The sequence below is a fragment of the Pinus tabuliformis genome, chromosome 4_2, assembly GCF_031772625.1.
Source record: "Pinus tabuliformis cultivar Carrire ecotype Pingquan chromosome 4_2, CPIR1, whole genome shotgun sequence".
Lineage (NCBI taxonomy): Eukaryota > Viridiplantae > Streptophyta > Pinopsida > Pinales > Pinaceae > Pinus > Pinus tabuliformis.
This window is the reverse complement of record NC_142304.1, coordinates 813,645,746-813,662,113: the sequence shown is the minus strand read 5'-3', so window position 1 is coordinate 813,662,113 and position 16,368 is coordinate 813,645,746. Positions and strand designations below refer to the sequence as shown.

Below are 16,368 nucleotides of genomic sequence, written 5' to 3'. Positions count from 1 at the left end.
GCTCATCATGCATGAGTTTTTGTGTCATACTGATAGGAGTCTTTTGACTGAGAGTTACTGTAGTGGAACATCTCTTGGCGCCACTCCTACATGAGGGCATGTTCCTTGTATGATAATGACATCACCTCTATGTACATCATCACTATTGACAACACTTAATGCAGCAGCCTACACCATCTTGACACCAGGGCTCGGAGACATAGTACATCCTAGACGAACTCCGTTATCAACGGCTTATGTTTTCATGTGATGATGATTGTCATGTTCGTCTTCTCTACAACATGCAGATGTATTCACTTATGTTCTTTTAAAAATGAAATTTAACACATCACAAAAGTAAAAGGTCTTGGAAGGGTCCTTTGTCACACCCAGACCTAGATCATGGGAAAGCATACATGTGTGTGAAGCGAGTTGCTGTAACTGCAACTGTCTGTGCAAAAATAGTTTCATGTATGAGACAATAGTGAAGTGTTAATGAAAATTGAAACGGTGTTAGTACAAGCTAGTATGTATCAAAATGACAGTAAGCTCCCACTGAAATCAAGCAGACAACATTCATACGAAGCGAAACAGAAAAGCGCCAGAAATGAAACATAATACATGGAAAGCGGGCTTACCCCAAAATAGCTGAGTTGAATGTGCAGCCATCTCCTAGATGCGATGTGGGATGTTAGAGGTGCAAGGTTGATGTTAGGAATGAGCTCTGCAGTGTCCGGTTCATGAGTTTTGATAAAATCGAAGATGTGACGCCATGCCACAAATCTAGGAAGAGTGACACTTAGTGGGAGGTTTCCAAGATGATCCTTGCATGAAACCTCCAACTGCTAAAAGTAGATCCCTGAATCAAGGGATGCCTTTGCATGCTTCCTAGGGAGAAGCAGCCCATGAATGCAAATCGATTTTGCTCGGTCCCAGAGGAAACCGGTCAACTCCACTGCACATGTAGGAGGTTGCTCAACTGCTGGGAGAAAATGCACATTTCTGGAAGGGAGCTGGGTTGGCTTCCCAGGAGATTTGCAATTTCTAGCAGAGAAGTTGATTGCTACCTAGGATTGCGCAATTCTTGGGTTGAGCAGCCCTGCTAGGATGAATTGCACAATTTTATGGATGAAGCCTGACTGGCAGAATTGTGCAATTCTGGAGCCCAACAGGCTGCCAAATAGTATTGCACAATTTCTGGAGGTAAGGCTGGTTTCCCTCCAAATTTGCGCAATTTCTTGAGGGAGATGCTCAGCCTGCAATTGGACCAAGTCTGGAGGAACAACCTGTGAGGGGAATGCAACAAGCTCTGATGGACAAGCTGTCATTCTGCAAGAAAGTCACTGAAGCTTGTATACTTGACGAAGCAAGACATGTTGTTGTGAAAGGTTGGTAAGGAGGCTCCAAAATGAAGCTAAGGCAAAATTTTGGATGGTGGTTGTAGCCGCTACAACAAGCACATAAACCTTTAAAATCTTGACAATTATATTTTCATAACGCCCCCCTCTCTCTTGATAGATATACATCCTCCCATGCTCACTTGTTTTTAAAATACATACATTGAAAAAGATGCAACATGGTAAGTAAAACATATAATTTTCCTTGTGCTTGTTATTAAGTACAACACACATGTACATCATGTTACCAGACATGCTAGTTTTAGGGTTAACATGAAACCTAAATTTTTCTAAAATGTCAATTTAAAAAGAAGAGACACTCATGTGTACAATACCATGTAAACTACATTAGGCTAACATTTGATTAAAAAAATGTTAGTGCACTAAATAAAATAACTACATTGATTTTGGTGATACAATGTTTAGTGTAATAAATTTCAAAAGGATTGTTGTGCAATGTGAACTAAACATACCATTGTTATAATGTGCTCTAAATAGACCATTGCATTGATGTATCTTTATACAAGGAACATTGCATCAAGGTCCCATTAAATTATTTTATTCAAAAAAGGCTTTTGAAGTGTACTAAACATACCTACACATTGGTGCATAACACACACATATGTAACAGGGTAGATTAAGATATTTTATAGAGGAAAACATGTTAGAAATGCGCCCCATACCTATCAATGCACCAATGCATTGGAATATAAGACACATTGGAGTAGGGTAAAAAAACACTAACCAAATTATTATTTCAAATTTCCTTTAGTAATTCACACATGTGCAAGCTTTAATGTTCTCTAAGAATGTAATAATGAAGGAGGAAACCATAACATAATCCTATAACACAATGTTAAGAGATCCACAATGTCCATTTATTATATGTTTAGCTTTTTAATTTTTAAAAGATTCATATACTATGCATTCAATATTATTAATATTATTGTATATCCCATGATACAAAGCAATGCTAAAATATATAAGGTAAAATGTATTCTTTATTTTCATATCCAATAATATATGTTAGATTATGTAAATCATAACATAAAGTATATTATTTAATCTACTTTTGAGTTTTTATTGATAACATTCAATATTTTTGATGTGTTAGTCATCTTATATGTCCCATAAGATTTCCTTAGTCATATCTCATATATACAAATGTTATGGCATGTGAGGGTCAAGGACATTTGATTTCAGGTTTGAAAGATTTTATTGTGAGTGTTCCATGCAATTTCAAACCAAGATTCAAGATTTAATAAATGATTTGTGTGTTATGTTAATTTTGTTTTTCGTTATGACATATATGTGAAATTTTTTAACATAATTATGTTATTGAAATGTAATTTTTTTAATAAAAAGATGTATTGGTGAAGGGTTAATTTATTATGAGCACATCACCTTTGAAGGGAAAAATTTTAAACATAACTTTTCTTGATGGTAAACATAAGGACCCAAAACGTTAAAATAAAATTGTATGACAGGTAAAGAGAAATCCAAATTCCAACCTTGTTGCTCGCCTGCATTGTAGCTGCCAATGCTAGGCACATCTAAGATTCGTCATCCTAAATGGGAAACAAAATCCCCTTGTCACTCACAGTCACATCCAAATTTTCGTCGAAGAGGAAGTTTATAGTTGGAAGGTTGACTTGGCTGGATCCAGACAGGTCGTAGCAGGTATCCAAGAGAGAATCTAGGTCCGGGTCTGCGCTCGGAAGATGCTAGGTCTTGCTCTTGAATGAAGTATTTAGGGCATCGTATATGTCTAGGGCAAGCCAAGTTATAGTAGTTCCAAAGGCAAAAAATGTGCCTCATCCTCCAAGAGCAACACACAAACTTGAGAGCCTCTTTCCTTCAACGCTTATGCCATTCAATCCCATGAAATAGAAGCTAGGATAATCAAAATTTAAGGTGAGGGGTGCAAGCAGAAGTGGTAGGAATCGAACTTTGGCTAACGTTGAGCGATCCTGTTACTGTGGAGGATAGGAAATGTAGAAGACATTTGAATCAGAGACCGGAGAATCCACAGTATGAACATTTTTACACCAACGTTTCAAATCCCAAGTGGGATCCATCATCAGGGTTGAAGAATGATAATAAAAGAAGAGCAGATAAGGGAAATAAATACTAATGAGGAAGGATATTTCAAGGAGGAGCACACTGTCGGCTAGAATCTTTTTAATTTTTATTTATATAATTTTATTTAATCTAATAAACTGCTTTTATTTTCTTTAATATAATTAATTTTTATTTAAGAGAAAGAAACTTAGTTCAAAACCTAATAATAAAACTAGGGACCATAAGAAATAAATAAATTAATTAAACTAATTTAATATATTTAAATCATATTAATAATTATAAATAATTAACTTTTATAATTAATTAAAATAATAATTCATAAATTAATTAATAAAATTAGTCATTATAAAATAATAAATTAACTATTATTAAAATAATAATTAATTATTATAATAATTAATTAATATAATGATTAATATATAAATTAAAAATAATATATATAAAAAAATTTAATTAATTAATCTAAAATTAATCATAATAAAAATTTTTCATTATAAATTTTTTATTTAATATGAAATTAATTATAAAATTAATTAATCAATTATATAAAAAATTAATCATTATATAAAAAAAAAAATTCTTCCATTATACAAAATTAATTAATATAAAATTAATCATTATAAAATAATTAATTAACTGTTATTAAAATAATAATTAAGTAATATAATAATTAATATATTAATTAATATAATGATTATTATATATATATATATATATAACATATTAATATTAATAATTAATTTTTATAGAATTAATATAATAATTAATATAATAAATAATTAATGTAATAATTATTATATGAATTAAATTAATATATATATAACTTATGTTAATATTAATAATCATAAATAATTAATATTTATAGAAATTAATATAATAATTAATATATTAAATAATAGCTATAAATCAATATTAATATATTATAGTATATTAATGATATAAAATTTTTGGACCAAAAAATGGAAAGGAGAGGGGAGATAACTTACCTGAGGGGGCATTACCTGGGGATGGGATGGCGACTTTTAATCTTCTTGATCAAGGGAAGCCAGCTTCCGCTAATTTCCATCTGTTCAGATTCTGAGGATGCTTGATAATTTCAAGTGCTTCTCTGATCTTTCGTCTTTGATGCTGCTCTTCTCTTGCGATAATCGATGCGTCTTCCAGGCAGATATGGTGCTTAGTCTTCAAGGAGTGTTCTGCCAATGCTGAGGTACGAGATCTTCCATTCCTAATATCAGCGCCATGTTCTTTGAGCCTTGTCTGGAGGGAGCGACCTGTTTCACCTATGTAGCTTTTTCCACAAGAACAGTCTATTTTATAGACTCCTTTAAGCTGAAGATTGTCAATATCATCTTTAACAGACTTCAAACCTTGTCTGATAGTACCAGGAGCTGAGAAATGAGTGATAATGTTTTTCTTTCTTAGGATTTTAGCGATTTTATCTGTAACACCATGGATATAAGGTAGAAAAATCTTACTACATTGAGGTTGGTCTTGCGCCTTATGCTCATGAGATGACAACCTTCTTTCAGCTTTCTCTATGGCTTTTTTAATCTCATGCTCTTTGTAGCCTATATTCTTAAAAGTTGAAACCAGATGCCTCTTTTCTTCATTCAGATGATCTGAGTCGGAAATTCTCCTCAGATGAGAATTATGAGAATTAGCCTCCATATTTGCTTTTTTTTTTTCTGGAAACCAAAGGCAAAGGCAGTCTGACCCAATCCTAAAAGCCAAATCGAGCCTTTAAAGCTCCCTGAATTGGAATGCCCACATTCGAAGGCGAAGCCTTGGAAAGAATCAGAACCCAGAGTGAAGGTCTCCTGGCTAAAATATCCCTGGGTTCTTGATCCATCCTTGTAGTTGACTTCATAAACACAACCCCAACACCACAAGGGTTCCGATTTCCTTTTGAAGTGGTCTATTTAGTATAGGAAATCGATTGAAAGGGTAAGTGTTTATAAGAAGATGATTGTTGAGGATCGAATATGGGATCTACCTGCGAATAACAGTCTGAACAAGGCTTGCATTGTATCCATGTCACATTGCTTCCCGTGTAAATTACCAGCAACAAGTTCTTAGCTTGTGTCCCAAACATTGTTGTTACAATATAGTTTATTGTACCGAATTTTCTTCCAGGTTGAAGAGGAACATTTCTCACTAGAGAATAAGTGTCGCTGTTTCTGGACCTTATTGTATTCAAACGATCATTGTCTCGTTCGAAAGTCTGAGAGACCAAGTCTATCCATGAGCTCGAGTTGATGGGTCTGAGAGGTGAGAAGACCCCATGAATATGATCCAGTCTTATCTTCACTCCTTGATTTAGTGCTTCCTGACCTGCACACACAAATTCTGATTAATTTTTTTGGTAGAGACGCGAATATTACAAATGTAAAGCGTTCTAATTTTTTGTTTGAGCAAGCATGAAAAAATTCAAGTGGCCATGTGATCCAGTTCTTATTAATATAAACCAAACATAAAAACCTTAACATGCAAGTAACTGGGTGGTCAGATTTGTATTGCCATAACGTTCAACACATAGTAAATATATGGAAACCAGGTGACTCGACAACTTAGCCAAAATGTTAGTATCACTAAACATAAAGATAAGTGGTAGTGTCTAAAAACATCCTTGTTAGGATCTCAATTGTCAAAACCATGAATTCTCATCCCACCCATCAAAACCAAGAGTTCTCATAAACCTGAAGCCTGAAAACTAATCCAGTGAAATTTACTAGAATCACCCTAACACAAAAAAATCTTGAAAACGTATTTCCTCTCCATAACCTACAAACGAAGTTGAACACATGGAAAATTCCTGGGAATTTCTTCATTTGAAGTTTGAGGATGAGATAGTGTGGTAATTCTAATGGTCTGTGGTTGCTACACTGCCCATGAGCCGAACAACGACCACTATTAAACATAACATTAGAGAATGTGTTATTTGGATATCTATTGAGATGGACTGAGTAGATAGGAAAGGAATTTAGGATGAGATGATGTGCAAGTATTAAGTTACTTAGACAACTCAACCAAAGGAATTCGTCCCACCAAAAAAAATCTAGAAGCATTTGGAAAATCCCTACATATGAATTGGGATAGTATGGTGATTCTCATGATATTGAGTTGCTTAACTGCCTATGAGCCCACATAAGCATATTAGTGGCTTCTCTTTAAACAAAACATGAGAGAGGCTACATTGTTTGGCTATCCATCTAGATGAACTCAGTAAATATAAATTCCCCTACTTCTATATTGTCAACATTCATTCAATCAACTTCCCTACAGATGATCTTGGGCATTTGGCAAATCCTTATGTGTCTTTCCATTAGAAGTGTTCAACTATGATAGGGTGGTAATTCTCATGGGATTTCTGAGCTACACATGCACCCTCATTGAAGCAGAACAACATGAAATGAAGTTGGTCATAGAAATCAAAGTAGATATGAAAGTAAGTTGGTCATGGATGAGGTCAAATGCAAGTTCCAGGTGATTTATGCATCTTGGTCAAAGAATTATCTAAGTACTCTGAAAAATTAAAACAAAAAAATTTACCTCACCTGTGAATGAAGCTAGGCATTTGGAAAACCCTTGTGGCTCTTTCCATTTGAAGTTTTCAACCGAGATAGTATTGTAATTCTCATGGTCTAGGGTTGTTGCACTACGCATTTGCAGGCATTGAAGCATTAAAACGGCAACCACCCTTATACAAAAGACCAGAAAATGTGTTGTTCAGTTACCCATTGAGATAGAGTGAAGGGCTATGAAATGAGGAAAGAATAACAATGGCTATTAATTATGTCGTTAGGCATTTCCTCTGTAGGGTTCAGGTGGGAAAAACTTGTTCACCCAACCAATCTGAGAGCTTCATTTTCATCGTTCGAGCCAATTACATTCTGACACGTGGAACGCGTTTCAGGCAATTTTTGTAGAGTTTTGGGCAAGAACTAGTCTCAAGTTGAGTTTTCACTGAGGACTCGTTTCACGAATGGATTCAGCACAACTCATGAGTCTTGGGCGGTCTCAGTAATCCATCGTCGTGTTGCTCTGGCCAGCCATTGATGGGAATCTAGGCAGATCCTGCCTTCATCTCTTGCAAGCAACTCGCCAGGTGTTAATTGACAATGCTTATGGAGGAATTTCCCCACCAGGGTTCGCTAACAGTGTCGTAAAAAAAGTTGCTTATGTTGTTGTTGTGGTCATGGGCAAGTTTTGCAGAGTTTTGGGCAAGAACGAGTCTCAAGTTGAGTTTGGATGTGACTTTGTGTAGACCTGGAAAACGATGCTTTCATATTCCAGATTTCATTTCTAGTGTATGTGTTCATACTCAAGAATGATTGTTTGAGGAAGACCTTTTTGCAAACCAGTTCGATGTAAGTTTCACTAATAGAATGAAACTCTCTCTCATGAAATTGAGAAAAACTAGCTAATAACATTTCCCATGACCTTCAAAGAACTTTGCACCCAAATATGCAAGGACACGTTTACAGTTTTCCAAGAATTGGAATGGTTGGAAACTCCAAAAATGTAGGATGGAAGTCTTCAACTCAAGGCTTTGTGATGTTGTGTGATGCATTTCCCCAAACGACAATCTAACTTCAAGGATCTTACCTCTTTAGGTTGAGACATCCACCTAAGGCATGTTTCCAATGGCGAGGATATAGGTCGCAGGTTCAAATCTGATTGAGTCCCTGCCCACATGACTAGAATTAATGACCATGATGACATTCATTGAACAACAACCTCCTTGTGGGGCTGCACAGACCCCCTTTCTTGGTAAATGTACACATGATGTAATAGGGTTTGAACCCTAATGGGTGCTATAGCCGTGCCTTATTTTTGATGACTCAGCTCACATTGTGTGGCCAAAACTATACTTTGTTATCAAAATAGTAGGTTCCCTACATTTTGAAGAGTTGTGACTATTTATTTTTCCATTCCCAATGTTTTGGAAGATTTATGTCAATGTAACTTTGTTATTAAAATAGTAGGTTCCCTACATTTTGAAGAGTTGTGACTATTTATTTTTTCATTCCCATTGTTTTGGAAGATTTATGTCAATGTAACTGTCTTCTTAAATTTAACCACATACTAAATTTAGTAGAAGAAATTTAGAAACTCAAATTCTGTAGTCATTATGAAAATGAAGCAAATTATTTGTGCCGCAGGTTGTCCAACAACGGAACATGCTTTCCTAAATGGAGTGATCTTGGGAAATTGAAACCAAGCGCTTGGTAAATGTTTCAATTGCATATTATTGAAAGAATTTCCTCTGTTTGATTTAACATGAATTTTAGGATTTTTTTTTTTTTTTAACATAGATTTTTTGCTCTGCTATTTGATTTAAAATAGCTCTATGGATACCTTTGAAACATAAATTTCTTGGAAGGTTCTGAAGTTTCGCTCAACCCAGTGCACGCCATGCCTGATTACCTTAATCAATTTCGGTTGACCTGACTGCTGCTGGCCTTTAGATTCGTCTTATTAGGTTCTGAAAATCCGCTCAACCCAGTGCATGCCATGCCTGATTACCTTAAACAATTTCGTTTGGCTTGACTGCTGCTGGCCTTTAGGTTCGTCTTATTAATGTAGGAAGCCGGAAAAAATAAACATGAGCAATCAAGCTAGAATATTTAATTCGGTAAGAAGCCAGAAACACTCCTTTTCTTTTTCGCTTCAAACTGCCAGAATTTAAGGACTAAGTTAATAACCTTTGTGCTCAAAACTTCACAGGAACTGCACAGAGGTTACAGACCTAAGTCAGCCGTTTATAACGAAAGCCAAAAGAGCATTTCCAGGTTCATACATTTCCTTTATTGTTTATATCTATCAGGATCATATATTACAACTTAACCTGCAGAATAAATTACTTTTTATTTCTGAACAAGATCCTGTATTCTTATTGCGTTTTTGGTCAGTCCATCGACTTGTGTGACCGGGGCTTTTGCTGATTGTTGTCACAGAGAAATCAATACAGTTGAAGATATCCAAAATCGAGGTTAGAGCGGAATTGTATGTGTGAATATTTCAGCGATGGGTTGTGTATCTTCCAAGAAGTTATTAAGAACAACCCATTCCCAAGAGAATTCGAATCCTCGATTTCCTTCGGTCGCAGCCATACAGTTGCTAGAAGACTTGGTCCTTGCAAACAGCCATGAATTTCTGGCTCTGATTTGCGAGGTCAACAAGCTTGCAAAGAAACGTCCACCTCCTTCAGAGCCAGAAAATATACTTACTTCTCTGAGCAAAGATTACGAAGGTGAGCCTTTTCTTGCTTTCCTTATAGAAATTTGTTGCTCTTTGTTTTCCTTTGGAAGAAAAGAGTTGTATTCGTCTATTGGCATCTGATATGAGATTCTTAGTCATCCAAACACACTATCAAATTTAAGGCATTCAATTTGAAATGGTTATCTTTCCATTTTTAATTTCCCGCTCTTTAAATTGCTTTATCTAAACTCTTTTTTCAGCATGAAAAAAGCTATATAGATATATTGTATTAATCAAAACAGAAAATGTACAACATTATAGATATGGGGCATCTAATCTGGTAAGAGAAAAATAAACACATAAACCTCAAGGAGAAGGATATGTGTATCCTGGTCAAAAACTGTTACAAAGAGTGCATGAGGAAAAATATAGCAACAGACATATCTACAAATAGATTTCGATGAGCCAATGTTAAGTATGAAAAAACCACATATATATGAGACATAAGATGGGGAACAGAAATCTTATCAGATTTGGCATCACAAAATAGTGAATTGTGTACCCGACATGGAGAAATCTTGGATCTGGCAGGTGGTGTTGTCCATTGTAATCTGCAGCCTCCATATGCCCTGCGGCGATGTAAGTCCCTGCTTTGACAAAATGTCTGCTCTTCGATTTTTTTCCCTGGCAATGTGGGAGATGGTGTAGTCCTTCCTGTTGTGCCACCAATCCTCAATCCTGTTTAACCAGCCTGTAAGGTGTATATTTTTAATTCTATTTATGGACAGAACATGGTCGATGGTGACTTTGGAGTCTCCAAAAATGTGAAGGTTTTTGATGCCAAGGAAATCAGAGAAAGAAATGAGACCGGCCAGGGCCATAATTTCTGCTTTGTTGTTTGTACCGGGACCTCCGTTCCAATGGATATCATAAGATTGACCTTCTTCTGGAATTATATGAATCCCACAGGCACATGTGTTATGTTGGGCAGCGCCATCAAAAAAGGCATAGGGATATTCATAGCTATCATTGGGCAGCTGGTTCCTTCGCTGATTGACTGTGGGGAGATGAGGCCGAGCAAGAGCTTCAAATAACCTGAGGATGGATTCATAGACTATATAAAACGGTTCCATTATGGAGTCAAATATCATACGGTTGCGCCATTTCCAAATGGCCCAAATTGTAATCAAAGGAATCGGCCTCCACTTGCAGCGCATGCTGCTCCATGAATAAAAGGCTTCATAGATGGTAGAAGCGTTGACCATGGCAAAGCCAAAGTGTGTAGATAAGAGTTGCCAGATCATCAAGGATTGAGGACATTGTAGGAATATGTGTAAGTTATTTTCAGTATTTAATCTGCAGAGGGAACAGATAGCAGGCCCACACCATTGACGCTTCTGGAGATTCTCCCAGGTGAGATTCCTGTCATAAAAAACTAGCCAGGCAAAAATTTTGATTTTTAAAGGGCATCCAGATTTCCATAAAGCTGGCGGAAAGATATTATCACAAGAATCAAAATCTGTTTGTAAAATCTGGAGATATATGTGCCTAGCGCTGACAACCGAATTGCCGCCGAGACCTTTCCAAATGATGTTGTCCTTGTCCAGCGAACGATATAGACCAGATGATTGCAGGGATAGGGCGATAGTGTTCCATTGGGATTCTAGAGCCCCGGATAGTTGTAAATCAGATGCAGATTTCCAGATTGGGATGGCACCGTCCCATTTTTTTATAACGCTGGCCCAAAAAAAGTATCCCTTGCGGTGAAAATGTCTCAGAAGTTGTGGGGAGATATGGATCGATCCTCCCACACCTGCGAATTCATCAATGCCTATAATGATCTTGGATCCCGTATGAAATTTCCAAATCAAATTTTTACGAAAGAACGGCTGCAATCTTTTAAAACCTCTCCAGATGATAGAACCGTTGGCGGATCCAAAGGTGCTTTGTCTGTACCAATAAGTGATGTCGAGGCCGTCCATATACTTAGCTCTGATAGTTTTGCTCCAGTATGACTCTCCCATAAACGCATTCCACATTGTTTTACATAGAAGCGCTCTTCTGAAGGAGTGTAAGTCCATTATGCCCCAACCTCCCATGATTTTTGGCCGAGACAGCTTAGAAAGTCTGCAGAGATGGTATTTAGTCTTTTCCTTCTGACCGCCCCAAATGAAATTGGCTATCATTCTATTTAAACTGTTAATAATAGATGAAGGAATATAGAATAGAAGAGCCCAGAAAACCATGATTTGAACCAACACGGATTGGGTAAGAATGGCGCGACCTCCGACTGACAAACATCTGTATTCCCATGTTGATATTTTCTTGTAGAAACGGTCCGTAATCCACGACCAGTCAGCAGCTCTGTAACTCACAGGTTTCAAGTTAAATCCAAGATATTTGAAACCCTCCCTGATAGGAATAGCCTTGATGTGGAATAGCTCAGCTAGAAATGTGATAGTATCTCCATTTGTATCAGCGACATGGAAAGATGACTTTAAGTCGTTGATATTCAAGCCGGTGGCTTTCTGGAATCTCTCCAGAATTTCATAAAGACATATCCATGTAGATCTGCACAGCATGGCAGACAGAAGGATATCGTCAACAAATAGTGAGTGTGACATGGATATATCCTTGCATATGGGCAGAGGCTTATATCTCCCTTGATGAATCACTATTTTAATATGTAAGCTCAATGATTCCATGACAAGGATGAAGATAAGTGGAGATAGGGAGCAACCCTGGCGTAATCCCCTGGCCGATTTGAAAAAAGGAGTGGGGACACCGTTTATGAGGACTGCAAAGTTTACATCCACCACACAGGCCATGATCCATCGAATGCATCTGACATCAAGGCCAATCTTAGCCAGAAGGCATCTTATAAAGCCCCAACTCACACAGTCGTATGCCTTCTTTAGGTCGATCTTCAATAGGGCTGCATCAATTTTCCTGCAGTGCATTGAATGTAAGCATTCCTGGGTGAGAGCCACCGCTTCTAAAATATTTCTGTCTTTAAGGAACCCGTGTTGTTCTGTGGACAGGTGGAGAGATAGAGTGTTCCTGATACGAATAGCAATGATCTTGTACAATACATTGCATAATGATATGGGCCGGTAATCAAAAAAAGTGGATGAGAGCTTTTTCTTAGGAATAAGGGCGATATATGTAGAGGAGATCTTCTGACTGATGATGCCCTGCATTCTCGAATCCTCGACCATCTTGAGGATATCATCCTTAAATAATTCAAAGAAGTGGATGAAGAAGTCGATGGTCCACCCGTCCGGCCCGGGGCATTTATCTTTCTGGAAAGTTTTCATTGTTGCCAATAATTCTTCTTCTGTCACTTCAGCAATAAGAGCATTGTTTAGACCTTCATCAAACATAGTGGGGTATGGGTCTATACCCCACAGAATATCCTCAAAATCGCAGACAGAATCCGCGCTATATGCCTTTTTAAAATACTTAACAGCCTCTCTGGAGATAGCCTTCTGCATATAGTGAGAGCTTCCTTGTTCATCCTTGATAGTCCAAATAGCATTAGTCTCCCTCCTCTTATTGGCAAACCTGTGGAAAAACCTGGTGTTTTGATCTCCCTCTCTGAGCCATAATGCACGGCTCTTGAGCCTCCACGTAGCTTCTTCTTGCTCTAAAATCTTTTGTTTTCTTTTTTCTAAGACCCAAATACGATTCCTGGTGGAGGTCGACATGGGGGGATTTTTGAGGAGAAAAGATAAGTGCTCTAATTCCTTGTTTATGTCCATCAGCTCCTTTTTATTGGAGGTCGCCTTCTCATGTTGCCATTTTTTTACCTCCATACGAAGGGATTGCAGGCGATCAATGAAATGCCAAGGAGAGTCCTTAACCTGCTTGGGATATTGCTTCCAAGTATCATTTATAAAAGTATTGAACTTTTCATCAGCCAGCCAAGTCCGATTGAACTTGAAGGGATATCCAAATCTGCGTTCTTCATATTTCCATTGAAAGGTAATGGGCCGGTGATCGGATATGAAGGATGGAATGATGTTCATAGAAGGAGGCCCATATTTTTCAATCAATCGCTCATGGAAAATAAATCTGTCAATTCTTTTCGCCAGATAGGAACTGTTGGATCTTCCATTGTCCCAGGTTGGGCCTTGATCAACAGGCAATATATCAATGAAATTCTTTTGGATGATAGATTCCCGGATATGGCTCCCCATAGGATCAAATTTCCTGCCATTGCCCCATATCTCGTCATTACAAAAGGTACAGTTAAAGTCTCCACCAATAATCAACGAGTCAATATCAAGAAGTTCAGAAGAAAACAGATAATTCCAGAATGGGGACCGATTTTTATAAGGAGCATATATATTTAAAATGTGGATGGGGTCATTGGATCCCCGGACATGAGCCAGCACAAGAATGCCAGCGAAGCATTGAAAAGCAGCAGCAGTAATCCACCTGGGGTCCCATAATACAACCAGACCACCAGACATACCCACAGCGTTTGAGGCAACCATATGCCATGACGGAAGCATTCGCCTGAAGTAAGAGATGGTCTGAGAGCTATCATGCATGGTTTCCTGAATGAGAAGCATTTTAGATTTCGAGGAGGCAAAAAGATGTTTAAGGGCCAAAAATTTGTGTTCAGCACCAAGGCCCCGAATATTCATAGATAGAATGTCAATCATTTGGGGGCCTCCAGGGGCCGGCAAGCTCTAAGAGGCCCATTTTCAGAAAAATCATCAGTAGCTATCTCAGTCACAGGTATGTCAATTAAGGATAGATCCCTGGTTGTCAGATCCAATCTTCCCTTCCGTCCCCAGAAATGCCTGCTGCCGTGCTTCTCCTTACGTCGGACAATAATGTTCCCCGCAGATCTGGGGCTAATGTGGGGTGAGGGGGAACGAGAAGGACAATGGATAGTCAACGGCTGAAGTTTAAGTGACGCCCTTTTGAGAAGCAGGTCGATGTCCTGATCAAAGGAATTGTGAGGGGAGGATCGGGGGGATGGAGGAGGGGAAATAGGGATATATGGCACATTTCCTTTGCAATCAGGTATCAACCCACAGGACGGGGGAATAGGGGGGGAGGATAAGAGGGAGAAAGATTATTAATCTTAGGGGATACGCCAAGCGAGGGGATAGGGATAGAGTGGATGTGGGAGGGGGGAGATTGGGTCGACGATGAAATGTAAAGGACAAACGATGGGTTGGTGCCATGCGGCTTAGTTTGAGCGGGAGGGAGGGGAATTTCAGGGTCCGAATCTGGAACGCGAGGCGGCGAAATGTAGGAGAAACTCAGAATTCTGGCCGACGGGACAATAGGGGGTTGAGAGGGGGATTTAGAAACAGTAGAGGATCTCTGTCGATCAGCGGACAAGATGGAGTTACGATGTGAAGGGTCCACAGAGACAGATCTAGATAGAGGGAGGCTAGCAGATCGTTCCAGGGATCGACCCATAGGAGAAAGATGAGCATCTTTGGAAAAGATAGGAGCCCGAAATATCTGCCTGGATGAAGGCCCGTCAAAGGCCGAAGTGTCTCTGTCGAGCGCCGAGGAGGGAATATATGCTGCCTTCTTCATTCGGCCACTCGGGCGACATGGGCACTTTGGAAAGAGGTGTCCAGTTTTATGGCAATTGGAGCACCTGAAAGGCACGCCCCAGTAGTCTAAACGTTGTTGAAACTTGGAGAGCTCCCAGGAAAGATCAATAGTCTCAGGAAAACCACCCCTGAATTCTTTTTCGATGAGAACCCAGGCTACCCTCTTGTCTTTTGCACCGATACATCTAGGGTCGACATATATGAAACGCCCAACAACGTTCCCAATTTTCTCCATGGATTCCTTGGTCCACAATTCGAGAGGCAGGCCAGGCAATTTGAGCCAAATGTAGTTATTCTGGGGCGTGCATCGAAGTGGATCAAATCCGATAAACCACCTGTGCAGAGCTAAAAAACTTCTATCTTTCACCCAGGGTTTTGAAAAGATGGTTTCCAGGTCAGTGATGCGGAGGAAGTGGAAACTATACCAGTTGTTCATGAGGCGAACAATGGTAGGGGAGTATCCCAGAAGAGGAGACCACCTGGCATCAATCCATGCTCTGATTTGTGAATCCTCCATAGATGGGAAAAACCATCTACCAACAAGCACCCTCTTCTGTAAGCTAATAATCCTGTCTGTTAATAGAGGACCATCCAGGTTGATGGCAGAAGGAGGTGGAGAGGTTTTAACAGGTCGATGATTTTTTGAACGCGGCCTGAAAGTCAAATCATCGTCCCGTTGAGGTATATCAAATAGAGAGGGTAGGATGATGTCAGCTTCCAGCGAGTCTTTCCAACCAGACTGAGGAGCGTATCTGGCACGAGATTTTTCCGCTTCTAAAGTAGCACGGACCATGGCTGACTCAGCAGAATGGTCAGTGTGAAAATCCATGACGGGAGATGATCTGACACCGAGAGGTCAGGTTGGGGATCCCAATAGGATTTACTGACAGGAGAATGATCTTTTTATAGATAAAGAAGGTACAGATAAGGAGGGAAAGGATCAACGCAACATTACGAGGGAGAATCCAGAGTAACTATAGTGACAGAAAGAGGACCATATTAGATAAAAAAGTAAATGCGAGAGTGTGGAAATAAATGTCCATCCACCAGGAACATCCCTTCAGTCAGCTTAAGGGATAAGAGAGATCGTCCATCGAGGCAATGACGACCACGAAAGGATC

General features: G+C 38.7%; 1 pseudogene; it reads right to left on the bottom strand.

The window, feature by feature from the left end:
• The window catches only part of LOC149172169 (aspartyl protease family protein At5g10770-like), a 29,021-nt pseudogene extending 21,822 nt beyond the window's left edge, over window positions 1-7,199 (bottom strand).
• Between the last annotated feature and the right edge of the window lie 9,169 nt (window positions 7,200-16,368).